Source organism: Schistocerca piceifrons, chromosome 5 (assembly GCF_021461385.2).
Source record: "Schistocerca piceifrons isolate TAMUIC-IGC-003096 chromosome 5, iqSchPice1.1, whole genome shotgun sequence".
Taxonomy (NCBI): Eukaryota; Metazoa; Arthropoda; class Insecta; order Orthoptera; family Acrididae; genus Schistocerca; species Schistocerca piceifrons.
The window spans coordinates 41,084,467-41,111,490 of record NC_060142.1 but is presented as its reverse complement, the minus strand read 5'-3'; the positions used below and the strand labels follow the sequence as shown (position 1 = coordinate 41,111,490).

At 40.4% G+C, this 27,024-nt stretch overlaps 1 long non-coding RNA gene across 1 annotated transcript in view; it reads right to left on the bottom strand.

Annotated features, from left to right (window-relative positions):
* The window catches only part of LOC124798659, a 29,764-nt gene extending 7,787 nt beyond the window's left edge, over nt 1-21,977 (bottom strand). The window contains exons 1-2 of the long non-coding RNA XR_007016967.1: nt 21,866-21,977; nt 20,928-21,028 (exon numbers count right to left, since the gene is read on the bottom strand). This is a non-coding gene — a long non-coding RNA (uncharacterized LOC124798659). The remainder of the gene's footprint in view (nt 1-20,927; nt 21,029-21,865) is intronic.
* Between the last annotated feature and the right edge of the window lie 5,047 nt (nt 21,978-27,024).

Genomic DNA, 27,024 nt, shown 5'->3' with positions numbered 1-27,024 from the left:
TCCAAGGTCTGTCTTACTTCATCACTGTTCCTATCCAGTAGCAGAATCTTTGCAATATGTAAATTATGAAGCGTAAAAGAAAAAGGAGCAAAATATCTTTATAAAAGTAGCGCAAGCTGTCCTTTAGATTAAGCCAATCGAACAAAGTCACCCCTCAAAAAAAGGTGAACTTATATTTACATAACATCAAATCTTATAGTATATACTTATATTAAACTAATAATAAAGTATCAGAACCTAATAAAAACGCGAATGTTAGGGAAAAAAATTTGGTTGTGTCAAGACGCGAACCACCGCCCCAACAAAATAACTCAATCCACGACAGTGCCGCTACTTTTTTTAAAAAATCTTCATTTTGTTCGTTTTCGTTCGTTGTCTCTGCTCTAGGCGGACGTCGAAAGACACCCGTTTTAGTTCGTTGTTGATTCATTAACTCAAGTTTTTTATTACAGAGGGCAGCTGGCCCTCTGACCGAACACGCTGAGCTACCGTGCCGGCAACTACTCATTTACGCTAAACCCACATCACACCTTTCGTTGCTAATCATAGTATCTTATCCTTGCTGAAAACCTTACTCGTAGATGTTACTAACTGAAATTTAATTATAACAAATTGTATTAAGAACAATGTGTTTTGGGTGGATCTTCAAGTGTGTCGCTGCCTTCCAACAGCCTACTCTGATAATACGCAAGTTACAATAATTCTTTTGTCACGAGTATGATGTTTCTCATTATTTTATTGGCACGAATCACACAGTTAACAACGAGTTTTGCAGTGATTCTCAATTTGCTGGTGCTCAGAAACGCCATATATACATATAGGCTTAAAATGAATGCCAATATGGCGCCTCACAACTCTGTACTGAAGGGAGACTGTGTGCACGTGACGTAGGTGGCGTTGTGTCATCTCATTGGTCAACGCTCAGACGCACACTCAGAATATCTGACATGCTAGATATTCCTCTGCACATTCGGAAAGACTTCCGAACGTGCTGTTCCACGTTATGACGTCAGAAACTCGGCACGCTCAACGTTCGGATGCACGGTCCGTGTGCCGACGACTTAAGACAGAATGCAGGTCAGCTTCAGATATGCCCACCTCCAGAAGTGGTTTCCGCATCACCTGTTTGGCCAGCCTGTCGACAAGTTCATTGCCGGGGATTCAGACATGTCCTAGGGTCCACACAAACACCACGAAATGGTGGGACTGTTCCAGGGCATAGATGGACTCCTGAAAGGACGCTACCGGAGGGTGGCGAGGGTAGCACTGGTCGATAGCTTGTAGGCTGCTCAATGAGTCGGTACACAGGAGAAAAGACTCGCCACGGCATGAGCGGATGTACTCAAGAGCATGAGATATGGCCACCAGCTCTGCAGTGAAAACACTGCAGCCAACTGGCAATGAGTGCTGCTCAATATGACCTCCATGAACATATGCAAAGCCTACAAGACCATCAGCCATTGAGCTGTCGGTGTAAACCGCTTCGGAGCCCCAGAACACAGCGGAGAGTGGCAGGGTTAACGGAGTCCTTAGGGCCATGCAAAAGGTCCAGACGAAGCTGTGGCAGAGGCGTACACCATGGAGGCATACGTGAACAGACCGAAAGTAGAGGTCGTAAAGGGAAGGACTCCAGTTCGGAGAGAAGGGACCGCACGCAAACCGCAATCGTTAGCCCCAATCTGGGCTGCCGATGCAGGAGATGGATTGCTGTGGGCGGGAAAAGAAGACAGTAATTCGGATGCTCAGGGGAACTATGAGTGTGTGCTGCGTAACTGGCGAGCAGTTGTGCACGTCTGACCTGCAGCGGAAGGACACCGGCCTCCACCAGTATGTTGGTCACCGGACTCTTCCTAAAAGCTCCTGTCGCTAATCGAACCCCACAGTGGTGCAGAGGGTCGAGTAAATGCAATGCTGAAAGCACTGCTGAACCATAAACCACACTCTCATAGTCAGTTCAGGATTGGACAAGGGCTCTGTAGAGCTGCAGCAGCGTACAGCGATCTTCTCCCCAATTGGTGTTGCTCAGGCAACGGAGGGCATTGAGGTGCTGCTAGCACTTCTGCTTAAGCTGACAAAGATGAGGGAGCCAAGTCATTCGAGCATTGAAACCCAGTCCTAGGAATTGATATGTCTCCACTACAGTGAGTGGATCGACATTAAGGTAAAGTGGGGGTTCGGGACAAACGGTACAACGCCAACAGAAGTGCATGACACGACTTTGTGGCTGAAAACTGGAAGCCGTGGGCTAGAGCACATGACTGCATCTTGTGGATGGCTCCCTGGAGGCGCTGCTCAGCAACAACAGTACTGAAGGGGCAGTGCGAAATGCAGAAGTCGTCTGCATACAGAGAAGGTGAGACAGAGGGCCTGACAGCTGCTGCTAGACTGTTAATGGTCACTAAAAATAGAGACTCAATACAGAGCACTGCGGGACTCCATTCTCCTGAATATGGATGGAACTATGGGGGTCACCAACTTGGACACGGAGAGTACGGAGCGACAGGAAGTTTTGGATATAAATCGAGAGTAGCCCCCGGGGACCCCACTTACACGATGTGTCAATTATATGACATCGCCAAGTCATGTTGTACGCTTTATGTAAGTCAAAAAAGACAGCAACCAGTTGTTGCCGTCTGGAAAAGGCTGTTCGGGTGGCAGACTCGATGGACACAAGATTATCAGTGGTAGAGGGACCCTGGAGGAAGCCACCATGACATGGAGCCAACAAGCCACATGACTCCAGGACCCAACCCAACTGCCAACATACCATACATTCCAGCAGCTTACAAAGAACGTTGGCGAGGCCTACGGGCCAATAGCTATCCACATCAATCGGGTTCTTACCGGGTTTGAGCACCGGAATGATGCTGCTCTCCCGCCATTGCGATGGAAAGACGCCATGGCACCAGAGGCTGCTGAAGATGACGAGAACATGTCGCTCATACTCAGATGAGAGATGTTTAATCATCTGGCTGTGGATCCGATCAGGCCCAGGAGGTGTGTTGGGGCAATGTGCAAGGGCACTGAGGAGCTCCCACTCTGTAAATGGGACGTTATAGGATTCACGGCAGCATTAGTGAATGAGAGGACGTTCCCTTCCAGCCGCTGTCTGAGTGTGCGAAAGGCTGGGGTGTGATTCTCCAACGTAGAGGCTCCAGCAAAGTGCTCGGCAATCGCGTTTGGGTCAGTACATAACTCGCCATTTATGGTAACACCGGGGACAGCTGTTAGGGCCTGGTACCCAAAAAGAAGTTTCATCTTTGCCTAGACTTGGGAAGGCGATGTGTGGCACCCAATGGTGGAGACATATCTCTCCCAGCACTACTACTTCTGTTGTTTGATAAGGTAGCAAACACGTGCTCCAGGGAAGTGTGCCACTCATGCCATTGTAGAGCTCACCGACACTCCTTAGTTGCTTCAACGACTTCCGGTGACCACCAAGGGACTGCCTTATGCCTCAGGCACCCTGAAGAGCGAGGGATCGTGTTTTCTGCTGCAGAAACAATAGTGCTAGTCACCTGCTCAACCAATACATCGATTTTCCCATGTGGGGGAGATTCAGTGGTGACAGCAGAGGTGAAAGTTCCCCAGTCCGCCTTGTTCAAAGCCTATCTGGACAGGCATCTGTGTACCTGATGCTGGGGCAGTGACAGGAAGATGCATCTGTGTACCTGATGCTGGGGCAGTGACAGGAAGATGGGGAATTGGTCACTACCACACGGGTCGTCATGTGCTCTCCAGTGGATAGATGGGAGAAGTTCTGGGCTGTGAACTGATAAATCAATGGCTGAGTAACTACTATGAGCCACACTGAAATGTGTGGCAGCTCCAGTATTTAAGAGGCAGAGGCTGAATTGCGGCAGTCAAGTTTCGACATCTCTGCCTTGGCCAGTAATCATGGAACCACCCCACAAGGGGTTATGGGCACTAAAATCTCCCAGAAGTTGCAAAGGTTTAGGGAGTTGATCAATCAGCGCAGCTAATACATTCAGAGGTACTGCACCATCTGGAGGAAGACATACATTGCAGACAGTTATCTCCTGCGTCTTTGTTATTCTGACAGCCACAGCTTCAAGACTGAGTTTAAGACAAACGCAAACTCCATCTGACACTCGATTTTAGTCACTACAGTTCCTGTAATATCCCGTATAGCCGCGGAGGGCAGGGGTCCGCATTGCTGGGAACCAGGTTTCCTGGAGGGCAATGCAGATAGCAGGTGTAAAGCTTAACAGTTGCCGTAGCTCAGCCAGGTGGTGGAAAACCCCCGCAATTCCACTGGAAGATGACATCGTGAGACTGGGAAGGCATGGAACATTCAATGAGGCAGTTTAGGCCTCAGAGTCACCTGCTGCCACCAACTTATTACCTAAGCAGTCTGTATCCTTGTGTCTGAGGGTCTGGCAAGATCTAGGTCCTCAGCTGACGCCCAAATCTCCACCCCATCCTCAGCCACAGAGCTTGTAGGTAGCGGTGGTGTGGGTGCCACTGCAATTTTGTTGGTCTAAGGGGTTTTCTTTTTGGATTTCTCTAGCTGCCCCTTAGGTTTCCCTGGCTGGAAGGACTTCACTTGCTCAGTCTCTGGGACTGAGGATGAGCATGAAGCCCTACAACCAGCTGCTTTTGGGAAGAAGTGCAGAAGACTTACGCTTCTCCATCTTAGAAGCGGGGACAAACGTCCCCGACGGTTGGGTGGGTGTTGTTCCCGAAGTAGGTGGTGCAGGAGCAACAGGGAGGAAAATGGCCCCCACCATCAAGGGGGCAGATGTAGTCTTCCGGCTCTCAGAGGTGACCCGGTTGGCGGAGCTGATGGTGCCAGAACTGTTGTAGCAGCAGTATACGATGATGTCACACGCACAGGATGCAGGCGTTCAAATTTTCTCTTAGCCTCAGTGTAGGTCAGTCGGTTCAGGGCCTTTTACTCCACGATTTTCCTTACTTTCTGGATAATCCTGCAGTCAGGCGAGCAACGCGAATGGTGATCTCAGCAGCTGAGACAGATGGGAGGTGGGGCACATGGAGTATTGGGATGTGACAGGCGTCCACAATCTCAGAATGTAATGCTGGAAGTACAGAGGGAAGACATATGGCCAAACTTCCAGCACTTTAAGTACCGCATAGAGGGCATGGCTTTACATCACAGTGGCAGACCATCACCTTGATCTTCCCAGGTGATGTATCACCCTCAAAGGCCAAGATGAAGGCTTCAGTGGCAACCTTAATTATCCCTCAGACCCCAGTGGAAATGGCAAACATAAGGTACACCTCGCCGGTCTAAATTGGCACGCAGCTCATCGTCAGACTGCAAAACAAGGTCCTTGTGAAATATGATACCCTGGACCATATTTAAGCTCTTATGGGCCGTGATGGTTATAGTAACATCCCCAGCTTGTCACAAGTGAGTAACTCCCATGACTGGGAAGAGGATGCTGTTTTGATCAAGACTGACCTAGATCTCATTTTGGACAAGCACTCCACCGCCCCGAACTTGTCCTCTAAATGCTCAACCAAAAACTGAGGCTTCATCGTCATGAAAGATTCCCCATCAGCTCTCGAACATACAAGGTACCGGGGCAAATAAGATCTGCTGCCATCCTTAGCCTGACATTCCTCCCATGGTGTGGCCACGGAAGGGAACAATGTGGAGTCATACTTCTGTGCATTGAATGATCGCTTAGAGACTGCTGCTGTTTCACCACCAGCAAGAGATGCTAGATTACGCTTCATTGTGTGTCATCTGCCCTGATGCCACCCACTCCGACCAGGGACCCTCACCACAGGCACCACCAAGCCACAGCAAATGCCACCTGGCAGGATAGTCATTGACGGGAGTCCCAATGCCCCAGGGGGATGGGTATCTACCCCTTGGCTTAAGTGGGGAGTTAACGGTACAGGCATCAGCAGAGCAATCCCTGTGTGGTCAGAGGGCTACAACCAACAGGGTACATGGCAGCCCCACCACAACAGACTGGCTACCGTGCTGGATATCAGGTGCAAAGAAGTCCATGGTCATCGTGAACGCAGAAATCTACACTGCATAGTGCATGGTGGAAAATGCACCCAGGAAGGTGTCCTCGCCCAAGAGATGGAGAACGGGCAGGGCTGCAATGCGACGATGAGAAAGTGGGCTAAAGATCTAAATGCACGATGGGCACGATGCACCTTGTAAGGCGCCCTTCCCCAATTGGCTCACTCTTTGAGAAAATTTTGAAGAATGGAGGTCAAACCCTACAGAGGACCATCACGTAACGGCTGAAACATGTGAAACTCCTTTTAGTCGCCTTGTACGACAGGCAGGAATACCTTGGGCCTATTCTAACTCCCGGACCCGCAAGCGGAAAGCCTTGATGTGCCATTATGAGCTCTGCAACCCTGAGAACTAAGACAAATGGCAAAGCTAAATCTGCCAAAAAAAATTAGGCAATAAATAGCCACACAATTCAAGGGCTTTTCAAAATCATAAAATCACCAAATAGACAACTACGTTGTGGAGGCCAGCAATAAGACATATTCCCAACTGAAACAACTTAAGTTTTGACCTTTTCATCCCCTTCAACAACAGGAACATGAACAATCTGACAATATATACCGTTTTCATACAAAATCTGGATCCATACATGACACAGAAATCTCTCCACTCTATCCTAAAAATTCTCAATATAAAGTCATATCTTACGGACACAACAATGTGCAGATATTAATCTGCAGTGCTCAAAAGCATCCATGCAGAGGGCACACTGACTACAAAAACCTATGCATTAACACCAATTCTAACACAAAATGCCAACTACTTACAATCTGCATGATCATTAAGGGCACTGATTTCAATATTACACCACAAGAGGCAGAGGAAGAGCTGACCGAACAAAATTTATACCTACCAAAGGGCAGTTAAGGTTGGACTCCAAGGATACTGGGTGAAGCTTCCCTGATATGAGTCACTTCAAGAGACCTGTCAAAAGTATATAGTTTACTCAGTGAACATTTTGAACTCACGCCACCATCACAACCAATCCAGTGCTCCAGATGTCAGGGCTTTGAACACTCCAGAGAAAACTGTAACCAAAGTCCCAAATGTGGTAGACGCATGCACACAACCCATCTATGGAAGCACAGTTTGTGGTTTTCAGATATGATGAAAACTGGTAGATACATTTCCTCATACTGAATGAATTTAAAGATGCTGAAATTAACTGCTTTTCTCCAGATGAATCACAATTCCCATCCTGGGCCCGTAGGAAAGATGCTGTGCAAGTCCCATTCTCCAATGTTATATGCAAGGTCCCATCATTGCACAAACTTGACAATAAATGCTATGAAGAGATCTGATCTCTCACCCTAAAGTGAACTTATTTCATTTTTGGATCAAGATGTCATGGAAAACAATGTTACATGCACAGTAGATGATGTGTATTTATTACACTGAAGTGCCAGAGAAACAGGTATAGGCGTGCGTATTCGAATAAAGAGATATGACAACAGGCAGTATATGCCACTGCAGTCGGCAACACCTACAGAAGACAAGTATCTAGTGCAGTTGTTAAATCAGTTACTGCTGCTACAATGGCATGTTATCAACATTTAAAAGTGTTTGATCGTAGTGTCATAGTTAACCCACTAGTGATGGGACACAGCATCTCCAAGGCAGCAATAAAGTTGGGATTTTCCAATACGACTAATCATGAGTGTACCGTGAGTATCAGGAATCCCATGAAACATCAAATCTCTGACATCGCCGAGGCCAGAAAAAGATCCTGCAAGAACAGGACCAACAATGACTAGAGCATTGTTCAACATGACATAAGTGCAACCCTTCCATAAATTGCTGCAGATTCCAATGCTGGGTTATCAACAAGTGTCAGCGTGCGAACCACCGAATGAAACATCATCGATATGAATTTTCGCAGCTGAAGGCCCACTCATGTACCCTCGATGACCGCACAACACGCAGCTTTATACCTTTCCTGGGCCCATCAATACCGACATTGGACTGTTGATGACTGGAAACATGTTGCCTTCTCGGACGAGCCTCATTTCAAATTATATCGAGCGGATGGATGTGTACGGGTATGGAGACAACCTCATGAATCCACGAATCCAGCATGCCAACATGGGCCTGTTCAAGTTGGCGGAGGCTCTGTAGTGGTGTGGGGTGGGCACAGTTGGTGTGATATGGGACCCCTGATACATCTAGATACGACTGACAGGTGACGCATACGTAAGCATCCTGTCTGATCAGCTGCATCCATTCATGTCCATTGTGCATTCCGACCGACTTGGGCAATTCCAGCAGGACAATGCGACACCCTGAACATCCAGTATTAGTACACTGTGGCTCCAGGAATACTCTTCTGAGTTTAAACAATTTCACTGGCTGCCAAACTCCGCAGACATTAACATTGTTGAGCATATCTGGGATGCCTTGCGACATGCTGTTCTGAAGAAATCTCCACTCCGTCATACTCTAACAGATTTATGAACAGCCCTGCATGATACATGGTCGCAGTTCCTTCCAGCACTACTTCTGACATTAGTTGAGTCCCTGCCACATCGTTTTGCAGCATTTCTGCATGTTCGCGGGGGCCCTACACAATATTTGGCCGGTGTACCAGTTTCTTTGGCTCTTTAGTGTAAAATTTCCTTCCTTGTACTTTAATTTCTTTATGAGACTGTTCTTTACAGAATCTTTGTGTCTATATGCCATTATAAGCATAAGAAATATTAATGTCTCTCAGTACTGCTTACATCTAATCTCATTTCATCCCCCTGGTGTCTTTCTAATTTACAGTAACAGAATAACAATGTATCACCACACTGAAAATGACTGACAACTAATTTCAATTCTCACACCTGTTACAGTTCTGACATATAAGGACAACCACATATATTTCACGAACAACTGTTCTAAGAATACATACGGAGTCTATTTGCTAAGCTAGGAGAGAAATCTGGTGAGCAGCCTTGTGCTTAATGTTTATGATATCGTATCTCTCAAACTATGTTTCATACAATGATAAAATTTTGTAGGTATATTCAGTTGCATATGTGGATCCCGTCTTCAAAATGTGTTGTAAATGGAGTTACTAACAACAAGACAATAAATTTAAATATTATGCATGATGCATCGGTTTTTCACTCATCTCATTGTTTATGATTATATATCTCCTGAATTACGTGTCATACGCACATATAATTTTGCAGTTGCAGTAAGTGCTGTATGTGCTTACTGTCTGCAAAATGTGTTGCAAATACAATTATGATTAAAGTAATAATAAATTATAATGTCATGCATCTTTCAGTACTTTTACTGCAAGAATATCAGAAAAGCAGTAAGCGATGAACTTTTTTTACTTTCATCATTTTGTATTACTCACAAGAAAAAATTTCATATATGTTTTAAACTATGTGTAAAGTTTGTTGGAAGTCCTCTCATGTACTTAGTGAATAGTCTAGGAATTCATGTTATGAGCTACACTTCTTTTTCATCCCCATTCACACCCCTTTGATAGGTGGGTGAATCTTATCCCCACAGTGATTGCTGCCTGACAGTAGGGTAAATGTGTATCGAGGTTGGTTGAAATCAGTCCAGTGGTTTCAATGTGGAACGTACATACACATGTGTATACATCCATTTTTGTAGTATGTATGGATTCCCTGTAGTGGTTAGGTGGATGATATGTGTAAGTGGTTTATTTTTTGCCAATGAATAAAGCAAGCCAGGATATTATTCTCTGCATATAAGGTTGCTACCAGATACATAAACATTTCAGCAAAAAGCTTCAAAGTTAGCCAAGTTTCATGGTTTTTTTTTATGGAGTCATCTTTAAGTGAAAATAAGAGCTATTAATTGTGATGTGAAATGCTTTGTACTATTGTTAAAAACTTAATACTGGTACTAAAGAGTTGCAGTGCACAGGCTGATATCTATACTGTTTCCCTGTACAAAATAGTGTTAAAAAATCATCAATTTAAAGCACAGCATGGAAAATGAGTATTTCAACATTTTTTTTATAAAAAATCCAAATGTTGAACCCCCTTTTTGTATGTTATACCAACTTAGTAGCAAGTACTTTATGTACAAAAATCTGAGGGCTGTAAGTTAACTCATTACTAAGTAGAAGATCTCTCAGAATATGGAAATTGGTGCCTGATTAATGCTGAGTACATACCGATGAGACTTCAAACCCGAATTGATCAAAAGTGCTTAGACTTAGTGCAATGCAACTTGGCAGTTTTACTATTAATACTTAGCGTGTGGCCAACATAATATTACATCCTCAGAAGGAAACAGAATTGTGCAGCCAACGTAATATTATGTCTCAGCAGTTACAATGTTTCTTTGTGGCATCAAATGTATATTTACGACTCTCACGAAGTCTGAGTGGTCTCCAGGCTACGTAGTTTCAACCGCAAGCGCTAGATGGCAGCAGCGAACTCAGTGGAATACTTTGCGTTTATGGAAGACTTCGTTATTGTATCTTACTTCGTAGACATTGTCTGGTGTTGGCATCCTCTCAGTTTCACTCATTGAGCATTTCCTTGTTGATTTTATTTTCGATATGTGCAGTGAATAGGGTAAACGTTTGGAGCAAATGATTTATGAAGTCCTTGATGAGTCTTCAGATGGTGAAATAGGGCAGTCTGATGACGACTGGGATTATATGTCATCTGAAAATAGCGGTAAGTCAAGATTTATTTCAGATTTAGTTGCTGCATATGGTTTTTTGTTATGCTGCCCAGAATTTTATATTAGGAATTATGTGCCTGCAGGTACTTCAGGAAATGTAACAGATCATGTTTCGCCTTTTACATGTATGAATACTCGAAGTAGAAAAAGAAGTACAAGTGACTTTGATGGTGACTGGACAGACATTGACAAAATTCCTGACGTAGCTGTATACACAGGACCTCACGGACTAGTACAGAATGTATCTATTGATTAATCAAGTGATTCTTTAGATACATTCTTCTATTTCTTCGACAATACTCTCATAAAAATGAAAGAACAGACAAAATGTTATGCCAGGCAAAAACTTGCTAAGCTGTGGTCTGACAACAATCTTCTGCCTAATTCTAGGTTCAAACAGTGGAAAACTGTAACAACTGCAGATAAGAAAAAAATCCTTGCTGCATATGGCAATAAGTGAGAGGCCAAACAGGAAGAGCCACTGGAGTACTGATCCTATCGTCAGTTGTAATTTCTGTACCAGTGTTTTGTCAAGAGACAGATTTATAAACTTTTATCTATGTTTCACCTCAATGATAACACAAAGGCAAAGAAGAAAAGTGAAGCAAGTTTTGATGCACTTCATAAAGTTAGACCTCACCTAAATGCATTGAGAGAGAAATTCCAAAATATTTATTATCCAGAGAAAACAGTAACAGTTGATGAAGGAATTTGTCGCTACAGAAGAAGAGTAGACTTATATATGGGCAATGAACCAAACAAATATGGTATGAAGCTGTACATTTTGGCTGAATCCAGAACAGGATATATCTGGAATTTTGAGGTATACCATGGAAGAGATGAGCCAGTAGACAACAGTGCTTCTAGTGTCATAAAGCATTTGACCAATAAGCTTCGTTTCAACACAAGTGTTCAATTAGGTGAAGAATTAGCTGACGATAATACTGATCTTGTTGGGACAGTGATGAAAAACACAAAAGGACTTAAAAAATCACTGAAAGATGCAAAGCTGGAAAAAGGAGAACAGGTCTCCCGCCGCAAAGGGAATGTGCTCGCCTTGCACTGGAAAGATAAAAGAGATTCCTGGATGATCAGCACACGGCACACAGCTACAATGCAGAGTGTCAGAACAAGAAGAGCAACAAAGGAACTGAAACCTGCAGCAGTTGTTGACTTTAATAAAAACAAAGTTTAAGTGGACCTATTTGGCCAACGACTGTCATATGGGGCTATGGATCACAAGACTGTTAAGTGGTGGAGGAAACTAGCTGTACATTGCATAATAATGGCAGTATCAAATGCCTACATACTGCATAACTTAATAAAAAAAAAAACTTGCCACCTCTCTCAGTTTATTCAAGAAGTATGTGCAGGATTTGTGGTGTCTGCTGGGCCTTCGACAAAGAGCTTTCCACGGGGATCATCAAAATTAGAACAACTCTCACAAAAACACTTCCCTAATCATGTCAACATTCCAGAAGGGAAGAGAAAAGGACAAATGTTCAACAGGGAAGGCTGGAAGAAAGGACACTTCATATAAGTGCACCGAATGTAATGTCAGGTTGTGTATCTCCCCCTGCTTCAAAGTTTATGACACCGTTGTCCACTACAGAATGCTAATTGTATACTGAACTTATGCTTATTGTTACTGTTCTTTACTTCAAATGAATTGTAAATATTTTTAGAGGATAACAACATATTTCATTGTACATTGCAGTGTAATCCTTTTTCAATTTTTTCCGCCAATAAATATCACTGACTTGAAATTTCATTGGTGCCTTCCAATTTTAAATTATTGACCCAAAATTTGAGTACTTAACGTAAAAAATCCAATAAACATAAAAATGTTTTGGAATTAAAGTAACAGAGCTGTACAGTAACAAGAAATTACAGAGAAACGCTGATTTTACCCAGTCCGCAGGTGACGGCAGCTACAAACTACATCAGCGCTGTAAGTGTTAAGAGACGTAGGTATCCCTGAGCCAAATGTGACTTAATTCTGAAATGGTCAACTGATCACCCACTGTGAGATTTCATGGAATGAGACTGTATTGTTTGGATACAGTATGATGAGCTTTCTCATAGAAAATGACATCTCCAAAGAGTTGCAGTACTACTGAAGTACATATTGACTTAGTTCTGAAAAATAACTAATGTCACAAAACAAGTGTGTTGTTCTTGATGTTGTAACTGCATACTGTATACGTGACCACCACCAAAAGCCATAATCACACAGATAGTTACTTTTATTTTAAATCACAAACTCACTCTCTCTCTCTCTCTCTCTCTCTCTCTCTCTCTCTCTCTCTCTCTCTCTGTGTGTGTGTGTGTTGGTGCTGACTTTCCATTTCATCTAAGAAAGTTGTGTAGAAATTTAGAGAAATAGGCCTTCTAAACACTCTGAAAACAAATGCCAGGAAATTAAATACATTCTCTATCATGTGTTGAGCTCTGCTCAATCAATAATTAAACACTCTTCCTAGCAAACCCTTTGGGTATGGGTCTGGATCTGGGAGGGCTTCATGAGGTTTGGGCCTAGTGCAAATGTGTCATCTGTTACCTATGCAAAGGAGTAACCACTTTGCTTTTCTCTGATATCAATGTCAATTATGTAAATTGCAGTTCATTTTCAATAACCTTCAATAACCTTATTCGTTCCGTCGTCTGAGATTCTCTCCTGGCATTCCAAACTGGCATACTGAATTCTGTAGTGAGCATCTGCAATAGCCATCAAAACAACAACACGTTAGATAATAGCTGTGTTGATTGAAGCACCAGAAAACAGTGGAAGTCTGTATTGCGTGTTTCTCGCCAATTGCATCAATGCAGTGGAGGAAATTCAAGTTTAAATTATGCCTGTTTGCAGTTTCTCGCCATTCTTCCTCTGCACTTGGTATCTGTTTACAATACAAAATATCAGAAGTCACAAAGCAACCACCTTCTCCCGTGGCAGACAAAGACGACCTGCCACCAGTACACATCCAACACACCGATAGCTCCATGGGTAAGAGGTGCAAATTAACCTTGCACAAATCATTATCTTGCATTTTAATGCAAAGACAATCAGTTAAGGGCACAGCCTAGAATTTCATGCCACAAACGGCATGGACAGAGTGTCAGAGACTACATCGTCAAAAAACCAATTTCGTGTTTGTGTTGCATTTTTGGACTTGATATGACATCACTGGCCAAAGTTGATGGTTAGCATCAAGCACCCTGGTTTGTCCTAATGATTTATAAAGACAATTCTAACAACAAAAATGCTTTTGAATTTAACTTTGGTTCAAAGGAAAATTGCAATTCAGTAACTCTGAAGCACACATTAAATAATGATGTCATTGGTCAAACAGGTGATGAAATGGAAGATATTTATTTAGTTTCTTTTGCTGCTATTAAAACTGTAGCTGCAAAGCCTATAAAGTGCACCATTGGACAAGTTCTAACAGTAGACATTGATGAATAAGAAGTGATCTCCTTTAGGAAGAACAAAGCAAGACAACCAATTTAGCCTACATTTAAAGGTGGTAAAAATGCACTGGTAAAATGATCTCATATTCTTCAAATTCATGTTATGCCAAATATTGACCACTGACAAAGAATTCAGTAATTCCAAAGAAGCATTGCCTATTGAACACATGGGCTCTGAACAATATATATTGAATGATGAAATACACTAAACGCACAGCTGTTGTGATGGGTGATATGGAATGTTTTGTGATTGCCATGGAAACATTGTGTAGCATTCAGCATTGTGAATTGGAATGAGTGAAGCTGTTGGCATCTCTAGTCTCAAAACTCTTACCTGGCGAAACTCAATTCCTCAATTGTGCAGCATGCAATCTTATTTGGATGTCTCTTGGGAATATAGATTGCTGCCAATGATGATTTCAGGAATTGTGTCAAGTGTCGTGGAGACAGCTGAGTGAAACTTCATAAGAATGGCGTGAATCCCAATTTCCCACTTTAATTGTACTGTGCATGGTGTCAGACAATGATATTGACAAGGAGAACACATGGTTTGGTAACTGTAATCTTACCATAGAAAATAGCATTATTTTAGTGTAACGCTGGGTAAGAGAACACGTACTACACAGTACCACCTCCAAAACTGAGTCATCGGCAAACATCATTTGGAACTGCTACAGGTTCTGTCAAGAATGACAGCATTCCTATCAGTGGACAAAACAAGACAATGGAAACAGGTGAATTACATATAGCCGATTAGAAATACCAGAATGGACGAATACTAAAAAATGAAACTGAAGCACACAAAGATCTTCAGAGCCATTGAAAGGGAATCTTTAAGTGCTTCATAATTCATGTAAAATTGAGGGACACGAAAACTTGAGTGTGTCTCGTAAAGCACTTCACCTTGCCAGGAATCAGAGAGTTACCAGACGGATTTTATTTTCTACAACACAATGAAGAAAAGTTTCCAACATGAATCTGTAAATCGTTCTGTGGGATTTGTCTCTTTGGATGTGTCATTCGCCCACTCGCAGTTTCATGGGAAAATTCAAACTTCTGAGACTCTCCCAGTATTCCTGAGATGTGTATCTAGAGTGTACCCAGATTAAGGGAAACAAGGACTACTTCAGGTGGTGCATGAAATTCTTAGAATAGCCCGTGAATAAGACACTGCTGCCGAGTCATGCAAACACGATTACTGGTTTCATTTGTAACTAATGATAACTTAGTAAACATTCGTCTTTTGTCACTGCTCTCGTCAACACAAAATACAGTATCTATGTTTGTGCAGTTGATATATATTGTCCGGAACCAACATGTTTAACACACAACGCTTCTTGGAAATTAGCACGAATTCCATTCCCCGGCTTGGATATAAATATTTTTCATCTGATCTATTTCCATTCAAATATGTAAGCTAGTTCAGAATGGAAACCTATATTTTTCAAAATAAAAACTGTTTTGTAGTAGTCCCATTGCACCACTTGAAAAAATAGTTTTAATATTAAAATACCTGATAGGAATGAAAAACAAAAGAAATTAATATGCAGAAAGGACTACTGACTCCAGAAGCACAAAAAGTTTAGGAGTCCAGTTGGTTAAAATTGCGGGTTATTCCATGTCAAATCAACACACCTATTTCACCACACCATTTTAGATTTTGCTAAAATTTAGTATACTTATATCGGATGCTGAATCTAAGAAAAATTCCAAATCTCAATTTTTTATCTCAAACCATTCCTGAAATATGGTTATGTAAACTTTTCAAAAACCAGCCAAAAATGTGTGAACAGACTTTTTTTAAATTGCCATAGGAGCTGCTGTAATTGAGATAGAGGGCTGGGAAAGGTGTCATTTTGCATGCTCTATTCACGAATATACAACAAAACATAGATTCTAATTAATAAACTTTTTCAAAATACTAATTAATATTTTTATTTAATTTTTTTTTACAGAAGTACATATTTGAAAATTTTCTAAATATTTCCACAACTACTTCATACTGTTGTAAATCATATGGAAACACATAAATGTGGGATTATGATGGGTTCATTGTTAAAAAAAATTATTCTGGACTCTTGTTTTTTCACTAACAGCCATAGTTTGAGGAAACTGACCTTTAACAAACAGGAATTTCATTAAAATATACTGAAAGGTAAGTAAAAAAGTATTAGAAGTATCAAAACATCACCTTATTAAAACAAAACTAATCATCATTTTTATAGCTGATTGCTTATTTTTATTTCATACAACTTAACTAACAGTATATTAACTGATAAAACAAAAATGTTTGAACATTTAACTACAAACTGAAATAAAGTATGAAAAAGTACAAGTATTTACATAATAGTTCAGGTCCATTGTGTTTGGAATGAAACTATAAAAAAAATTAAATACACAATGCTTGTTTTTGCGTAACAGGTATCTACCTATACATAGCTAAATTTAACACAATAGGTACTAACAGTAATTTTGAAACAACTTTCTATAAAACACACATTAACACTAACCTCAGACAAAAATTAAGTTTTGAGTTGAAAGCAGTTTCCCAACAAATTGTCTTGAAACTTCACAGATTACATTTTAATAAAGCCGACTGGGCTCTGAAGCAGCATAGTCTTATTGAATGGAATATGCAAAATCAACATTTGTGAAATTATCCACTGCCCACTCAAATAGATCTCGTGGGGTTTGGATCTGATTTTTGTATGGCCTTTGCCAACTTAACCGAGCTGCCAGTCTCTTAACTGAACACCCTACTCCATCACAGGGCCCTTTCCCATGTGTTGTGGCTCAAAAGTGCCACTCAGATTTTATGTTGAAATCTTCCTCGCAAAGGCAAAGGTTCAGGAAGTTCTTATTTTTGTACTGAGCAGCAGAACCGTCAGAATAATAGTATTTATTTTTTGGAAGTTTTGAAATTTATTTGTTAGATAAGAAAAGCTTCTGTTGAAAGGCGTAAACTGCAACTGTATTGTGCTTTAGGCAATCTGAAACAATGACAAAGCTCATATGCTCAATTTTGTCTTCCTGTTTGTAATATATAACAAATGGATGAATGGTAATCTGTTGTCTTGTCTCTGAGTTTCATGCTATAGAACTACACTATAATTTTCCGAAAAATCACATATGATGACAAATTCAGATTCCATAAGATTTTCTCTTGTGGAGATGTCTTACTACAAAATAAATCTATGAATTCTTCAGAAGTTTTCTGAACAATTTCCAGATTACAGCAGTCAACTGACACCCACTGTCGAAACTGAACTCGTTCAATTAAATTTTCATCAAAGAAGTCTTGTAAAATTTTACGTATGACAGTTTCTCCTGCGCAATATTCACAATTTCCCATGTTGCAATCAACTGATGATGGGTTGCGAAGCATTTTTATAATGCACTGCTTATAATTGTTTTAGCTACTGTTTGTTACTGTATTTAGTTTGGCATTTTCTATCATTAATTTTATGTCTTAGTGAGTTGTGCACATACAGACAGTGACAGACAGTGTGTGTGTGCCACTCCAGCCAGCAAATACATAATGTTTCAGTCTCAACTCGGCAAATTTAGAGAAACCTATTTTTATGTTAGGAAACTTGTCTTTAAAATGTTTGTAAGCTTCTTTAAGGTTACACAAAATAAGTCTTTTTGATATTTTTGCTTTACTTCCACTTGTTTCTGTAATTGTCACACAATCTTTAATAATTGCCCAGCTAACTTCATCATTTTCATAAAATGAATGTGCAGTTTTGACAGTTTCTGTTGGTAAACACTTCCCTGGTTTTGGGTTTGGACCTTCCATGAATCGCTTCTCTTTCAAAACTTTTTTGGACTGCCGAACAATGTAATTAGGAGCATTAAATTCCCTCATTATTTTCCTGACACCCCACTTTTCAGGTGAACTTGTAAGGATCATTAGTTTTTTTGCTCTACTTATAGAATTATTACAGTTTGTTTCGATTTTTTGAAGAACGGATTCACCAGTATCAGTATCTGATGAAGTTTCAGCAGCAACAAAAAGTTTACATGTCACTGATGAGATTTTTTCCACTTTTGATTTACTGTATTGTCTAGATGTTAGTTCCTTCTTATCAATTGGGGACTCACCTAGTTCTTGAAGTGATGTGTTAAGTGTCTGAACAATCAATGAACTTACTTGCAGTGAAGTCAGGGTCTTGGTCTGGGATGATTATCTCTGAGCCAGAAGGATCTTCTTCAACACTTATAACTGATGGGCTCTGGTGTATTTTTCAATGTGGTTACATATTTCCTACATTTCCCACAAATCCCGCCACCACTAGCAATTTGTGGAAATAATTTGAGCATTCATGCTGTGACATTTCTCAGTTTTTTCTGCCTCTAATAAAATGATTTGGCTTCTTCAATGGATTACAACACTGCACTCTTACAACACTGCACTCTTACAGCACTGCACTTTTTACTTGGTTCCATATTACAAACTCTCCTTCAATTTATAGATTTACCTGTAAATGAACTATTAAATATACTTGATACAAACTGGTCAACACAGAGTTAACAATTGATTTGCACAAAAACCACAGTGCACATTAATGCTATAGGCACACTAAGCCTTAGAAGGTAACAGTCGTATATCCTCTTAACAATGGCTCCAGTCTCTCAATGATTGTAGAGACATCAAGCACTGTGTGGGTTTCAACTTGTTCACAGCCTGCTACGTACATAGACGGGAACACACGCATGCTCAGCCTTCAAACAGTGGCTAAAGTCTGTGCTAATGAAATGTGCATTTTTGAACCAGAAATATTACACCAATAGTCTACTTCTAAGTTTTTCACACCTTATTTAAATCTTAGCTACAGGTCCCACACTCAATATTTCGTTTTGCCGGTTAATAGGCTATTAGTTTAAACTGTAAGAAATTAAAAAAAAAGCAACCAATTACAGAAAATGTTGTTCGGTTTTGTTTCAAGAAGGTGATACTTTGATATTTCTAGTACTTTTTTAATTACCTTTCAGTATATTTTAATGAAATTCCTGTTTGTTAAAGGTCAGTTTGGTCAAAAAAAAGAGTGCGGAATAATTTTTTTAAACAATGAATCCATCATCATCCCACACTTATATTTTGCCATGTGATTTACAACAGTATGATTCGAAATATTTTGAAAAATTTCAATTATGTACTTTATGTAAAAAAATTAAATTAAAATATTAATTAGTATTCTGAAAAAGGTTGTTAATTATAAGCTATGTTTTGTTGTATATCACTGGAAAGAGCATGAAAAATGCTGCAAAATGACACCTTTCCCAGCTCTCTAGCTCAATTAGGGCAGCTCCTAGGGCAACTTGAAAAAAGTCCGTTCACACATTTTGGCCAGTTTTTGAAAGGTTTACATGACCATATTTCAGGAATGGTTCGAGGTAAAAAATTGAAATTTGGCATTTTTCTTAGTTGCAGCACCCACCATAAGAATACCAAGTTTCAGCAAAATCTAAGAGAGTGAGGACAAATTTTTATTTAAAGTGTGTTGATTTGACATGGAATGACCCTTTCACAGAATTTTTATGCTATGTCACCTAAGGTGGATTTTACATCCCATCTAAGACCCATTCCATTACACATGTATTTGGGAAATACGGAAGCGTCCGATCCCGCCCGTCTGCTTTGACCCATGACGTCACAAATATGGCGGAAACAAAAACACACACTTTCCACAAGAAGTCTAATGACACTAACGGGACAAGTGCAGGAAATGGGGTGTTTTGGGTGGGGGGGAAACTAAATATAAATAAATTTAGACACCTTGCATAGCTACAACGTGTAAGTGAAGACAGCCATGCATGAATACCCACCCACCTCCCCAGGGGTCGTAACCCCTGCAACCCATAGAAGATAAAGATGCTTCAGTAGCCGATTAGTGTTTTTTGTCTTTTAAAAAAAAATCTCACGGGATAGAACGAACAGACCAGAAAAGTAAATAAAATAAGATAAAACAGAACTGGAGACAGCCACACTCAAACCAAACTCCGCGCCGTCATGACGGCGCACACAACACCCTTACGTCAAGGGTCAAAGCCGACGCGTGGGATCGGACGCTTCTGTCGACCCTATCATTTTATGGTTACACAAAGAGAGTTCCTGTTCCAAAGTCATCTAACTTTTGAAAAGTAAAATTTTAAAAAAATTTAATTTTACACCGATGTCGAATTCTATCACACAGAATGGCCCTGATCCCATATCGTAGTTAAGTCTTATTAAAGAAAACACTACATATCAAAAAACTGTGTAAAAGTTACCTACTGGACCCACCTGCTCTCTTCACTGAGCACAGTGCACAAGAAGATGCAAAAATACCATTGGAAATGATTGATATCAGTGTCAACAGACTATAAACATTTGTTTAACGATACAAACAATGCTCACAACGTGGCAACTTTGAAACTGTGTATCAATGTGCTGGAACAGTTTTACTGCAGTAAATTTTTCAGTGATTGTCCTCTGTCAACACTCATTCTTTGCAGGCAGCGGTTTTCTCTCTCAGCAGTTTTTCCTTCTTTCACTAAGAAGTTTGTTATTCCATCGTTTTTGCTGTTTAAATGTACTGGCACAAAGCGTAATTAACTTGAAGCTTCTTGATTAAATTGAGAAAAGTTTCTGAGCAAGAGAGTTTACCTAATGAAATAGACTGCATGTATCACATAATCTGTCTAAAACTGCAATGAGATACCAGACAATTACTGTGCTGCTTAACACGATCTACAGATGTCCTAAAGACAAAATATGTGTTGGGTACAATACCTGAGCAGCTCCACAAGCACTTACTGCAGAGATGAGTACTGTTCTTCATTCAGAGCAGCTGTTGTTGTAGGAGCAGATGACTGTGACAGCATGACATTTCCCTGTTCGAGCAGAGGAGCAACCCGCAACAGTTAAAATGATGCACCACACTTATAATCTAAACAAATTAAGAATAATAATGGAATTCTACATCCATACTATCCACCATACTACTTGGTATTTAACAAAAAATTAGGCATGTCGTGTCACCCACACCACAACATTACAGTAAAGAGCAAAACAGCACGTAATGTGGAGGAGTGTGGGTGAAGGTATAAGATACTTGCAGAAGATGAGGCCAGAGAACCATATTCCGCTTAAAATTCGCAATTTAACTTTTGCTGTTCACAAAGCAACTTGTGGAACAATTTCAGTTTTCGTTACGAACATCTGTACCCAACTGCTGCCTACGGCATACCAAGGCTTGTCTGCTACTAAATACGGGCCAGCAGTCACATGACACGAAGGAATACTGTCTATTAATTGTGTAGGCCTAAACATAACCGCTTAGTGTACAGCAAAAGCATCGAGTGGCACCCTGCTACTTGAAATGTGGTAGTTATATGCAAACCAAATAAACACAGTACTTGCGTTACTACCTAATAGGTGGAGATTGTTTAGCTACCGGAATCTTAGTATTTGTGGTTGTTTCACCATGAACGTACTCTCTCCACATAATGTCATTGTTGAACAACTTCGTCACTATCTATAAAGAAATTGCTTTTATGCTGATAATTCAAATTTATTGGATGTGAAATTGCTTCTATCCTTCGATAAATTCGTAACTCGTATCTTCCGCACAATTATTTGTTTGGATACTTTATTGAAAGTAATTTTATATAATGCGGCAGTAACTACATAACACGCTATAAAGTAAGAAAGAAACAACGAAACCTTACCACAGAGGCTAAAAATCAGCTGCTTTGAAACGCATACAAATCGCTATAAACTTTTCTACACACAACAACCAAGTCACTTATTTGAATGGCATGCCGCTAGCCCGCTGACAACAAAACAAAGGCTACCACGCCAAAGATTTTACATGAACCGCGCACAAGGTGGTCTCTGGGTAGGGGTGCAAAACCAACACCCACTAGTGCGTCTGCAGTTCCACTGGCACGAAAACTTGCATCACCCTCGTAGAAGAGTGTTTTCACACTAGCGCTGTATTCAAAATGGCATCACGTGAAATTCGTCGTGCAGGAATAATCGTGAGTGAACAGATTTTAGTTTAAGATCACCCAGAAACGTTAATGAAAAGAACATTGGGTACGAAAATGGATTTTAGATATTATTTTTAGGGCGTCTGACACGCCAATAAAAACGATGTTGAAAGGGGACGAAGCGTCGCTCGAAAAGTAAGTGGAATAAAACTGTTTTTGATTTTGTTTTGACTTACATTTCCCGCTTGCTACAGAAGCTGGGTACACACACGTGGACTGACATGGCAGTTCACCTGAAGTTAAAAATAACAGTGAGATGACAGCAACTGTAGACCACGTTATTATGACTGTAGTATGCTTACAGATTTCCTAAAAGCACAACTTTTAAGTACAACAGTTTTGCTTTGTTCTTACTTTTACCGTTTATCAAGTTCCGTAAACATGCTTTACCTCATTTTATAACAACTATTTATACTGTTCAAACTATTTGTTTTGGATCTGAATTAGATCAACAGTAGATTTAAATACCCGAAGACAAAAAGTAATTTTCTATTTCCACTCCACTGCAATATTTACGCTCAATGAAAAAAGCAAAAAGTTATCACAACTATGATAAAATTAAAACACCTTTATAATATATGATCTGTGGCATTATGAACCTCTGCAAGTCCATTCTCATCAATAAAAAATTAATTTCTGATACTCAGGCACAATCAATGGGGATAATTTTGCGAATAAAACTGTCTTGACCAATTAATAAATATTTTATAGCCCATTTTATTTCCTGTCTTCATCCGATATCTGCCGTTAAGGTTAAGGCAACACAAAGAGTGATAGGCATTTGTACTACGGCATCAAGCTACAAAAGATTAAAATTAAAAGGTAAAAGATATTTATAAAAATTCACTGACCTAAAACGTAAGATTCAGTGTCATTATTAAAAACCCTGTACCTACTTGGGGCGTCAGTTAACAATTTGCCTTACAAATTTATGTATGCTGCAATTTTACCACCAGTTGGCACTAATGTGGCAACATTACATCCAAATTTCATATATTTTATTCCCCTCTCTCATTTTTTGCCTCCTCATACTTATAAGAAGACAGGCACTCTGTGAATTAAAAACTTCCAAACAAAAATGATAAAAGTAGAAAGCATGATGTACATGAAACTCTTGCATACTCATAAAATCAGCCTTTACAGATGGCAACAATGACCCTTTGTGGAGTTCATATAAATCTAACAATCAGTTTTCACGAATATATTGCACAATAATATCTACACAATAGACACATGAACTTTTGTAATAAATACATGTAACATTAACATGATATTGTCAGTTTAAATTTATTACTTTATAACAGACATTGTAATCTACTGAGGAACCCACACACTCATTGGCAAGAAATGTAGGCATTGTATCCACAATATATGAACACATAGTAAGTAACCTTCTCCAGTTTACTCCCAAAAAAAGCTACAGTAATGCTGATGGTTTGCTGCCCTGTCATCACTGTGTTTGATACCCTAGCGTCAGATAACTACAAACTAACAGAGACTCCTTTGTGAACCAAGAATGACACTTATCTTGGATCTGTGCACCGCTCGTTTACACAGCTTTCTGCATGCAGATGACAGCAACTCACTGCATATGTTGTCTACAGTGGCCAAGCTTGTACTGTCATAAAGTTCATCAGCATTCTCAGATAGTGACAACTCATGTGTTTGCATGCTTGAAGCCACTGCAGGCAACCTTATAGCCCTTGCATCACTCATCCCCAGAGTAGAAGAGCTACCAGAGATCTCTCAAGACGACCACTTGGGAATCATGAATCCGTATCGTGTGTTGTGGCATCAGATAGCATTGAAACGTTTATTTCATTTGCAGACACAGTAACAACTGGTACTGATGAGTGCACTTTTAAAATAACAACTTGGTACATGACATGTGCTATACACAAAACACAAATTAATGAATGTAATAAGAACACGATACTGACAGTGTAGATCTGAACTTTCACAGCCAGAAATGTCACAATTTATAAAATATTCTGGGCTATTATGCCGTGGTCGAATGGATTTCACTTTAAAACCCGACGTTTCGTCCCCATCTCAGGAGGATTTTTCAAGGGGGATCGCAGCTTTGTTGAATGTCCGATTCACACCCTGGCTCTCTACAGACTTCAGCAAAACTCCACTTTGGCGAGTTTCCTCACACTAGCGTGACATCACATGTTTTGAATATGCGAAAGCTGTTGTCGACTGCTGTCGTCCGCTGTTATTATCATCCCAAGCTGGAAGACTGGTACACGTTTTCTTCACCACTGGTGTACAAATTTCAATCAACTTCACGCCCTCCACCTTCCTATTGAAATTACAGCCAGGTGTTTAACAATCTCTATGGCCTCCCTATATAGCCTTTCGTGGTATCCGCTTGAACTGCCAGCACTTGAGTCCTATAAAAATTAGTGTGGCGGTCTCTTGGGTGTAAAGCATGTTTCGCAACAGTTGAGTTGTCGATCTCCCCTCTACTGCAATTGACCTTGTGCTCTTTGAGTCATTTTTTGACATTTCTTTTTGTAGTACCCACATACACCTCTCAACAACTACACAGAATGCTATAAATTCCAGCATTTTCTGGGGGTTGGCGGGCATCCTTGGACGTTTTCATATGATCTTGTATCTTCCATGTGGGTAAGTTGATTACCACTATGTTCTGCTTTCTCAGGAATTTTCCTATGCTATCAGTCACGTCCTTAATAAATGGCAGGCAAACTTTTAATTTCACCAATGCTTGAGCACCACTATGATTTCAACACAGTGGTCTTAATGCTCTTTTCACCTCAGCGAACAAATAATCATTCTTGACCAATGCATTGGTGAGATGTTTTAATCTTGTGTCCAGCAGCTCTGGTTCACAGATTTTCCTTGCTCTTTCTGTAAACTATTGTATAATGTCTTGCTTTTGTTATGGGTGGTGGTTCAAATCCCAGTGTAGGTAACGATCTGTGTGCCTGGGTTTTCCATAAACTGTGTGACCCAAGCTACCACCTTCTTTCTTGAAAACTAGCACAGTAACAAAATTTAATCTTCTGCCTGCCTCGTCCTCCTCCTTCTATACCGATTTCTTCTGCCATAGCCTTGTCCACACTACGAATGTCTGCTTCTATGCTGGCTATTATCTTTCCTGTGGGTGCAAGAAATCGACCAAGGATGCTCGCCAACTGCTGAAAAAAGCTGGAATTTATAGGATTTCGTGTAGATGTGGGAGATGTACGTGGATACTACAAAAAGAGCTGTCAAAAAACGACTTGAAGAGCACAAGGGCAATTGCAGAAGGGGGGTGACTGACAGATCAACTGTTTGGAAGATGCTTTACAACCAAGAGACCGCCACATTCATTATGATAGGACTAAAGTACTGACAGCCACAAGTGGATTCCACGAAAGGCTATACACAGTCCATAGAGATATGAAACACCCCTGGAATTTCAATAGGAAGCAGGAAGGCCTGAAATTGAATGGAATTTAGATTCCAGTATTGAAGAAGATGTGTAGCAGTCTTCCTCCATGGGATAATAGTAACAGCAGATGACAGCAGTCGACAATGGCCAATTGCACTTGTGTATTCAAAACACGTGATGTCATGCCACTGTGCGGAAGCTCGCTGAAGTGGAATTTTGGTGTAGTCAGTAGCGAGACAGGGTGTGAACCGGACATTCAACAAAGCTACGATTCCCTTTGAAAATGTCCTCCGCAGATGGGGAATAAGCGTCGGCTTTAAAGTGAAATCCATTTTACCACGACATAAAGCATGGAATATTTTATTAACTGTGATTCTGACAATGAAGTATGGATTAACATTACTGAAAGATTCAAAAGACTTAATGCTACTTGCTTCTTGAAAGAAATTAAGTTCATTGTTAGTAGTCATTAAATTTTCTTGGATATCCGAAATTAAATCATTATCCTTGGGGAAAGTGGACAAGGAATGGTTTTCATATGTTAGTAGGTATGATTCGTTATAGTAAATTGGTAACATTCTTGTTAATGAAAGTTTTCCAGCTGCATGAAAATACCTGGCAATACAGAAGACATATGAAACAGATCTCACAATAAATCACGGTGAGTAGCATTTAGAGTTAATCTACTACCATTTAATTTGATTGTCAAAGTTAGTGCACGCAAACCAAAAATTTTACATGAAATTGACATCAAGAGTCGAACTGAAGGATAAAATTATACCCTTAGAATATTGTTTAAGAAAAGGCTTGTGCAAATGCATTAAAATCGTACATCAGTCATATCTCAGCAGTTGTCTTGTGACAGCCAGAGCGAGAGCACCAGCAGCAGCGAGTACTGTTTGTATAAAGCGTTTATTTTGCATTTTGTTTACGACCATCCACTAAGGAAGGGATTCTATTTGTGTTTATCTGCTCTGCATAGTAACTAACAGTTCTTGATAAAACTTTACATAGTTTTCGTGTTAGATTTCTTAGTGTTTTCTTGATCGTTTAGAACAGAAAGCACCCTAAAACCGTCTTTTGTTTGTTTCGCGGCCGTTAGCCACTAGTCACTTGAATCAGCAGTTGTCTTGTGACAGCCAGAGCGAGAGCACCAGCAGCAGCGAGTACTGTTTGTATAAAGCGTTTTTGTACTTATTTGCTGCGCTTAGCTTTTAAATAGTTTTTCTGGGAAAACCTAGCGTAGTTTTCGCGTCTCGTATTTCAGTGAGTGTTTCTTGATTATCAGAGTAGCTCATCAGAAGATTATCTTGGGAATTTGTCACCGTATAGAGTAGGGTAAACATAGTCATGTGTAGGGACTGTGGTTGTTGTGAGCGGACGCAAGGAGAATTGGCCACTCTTCGGGGGCAGGTGGAGGCTTTGTCTGTTA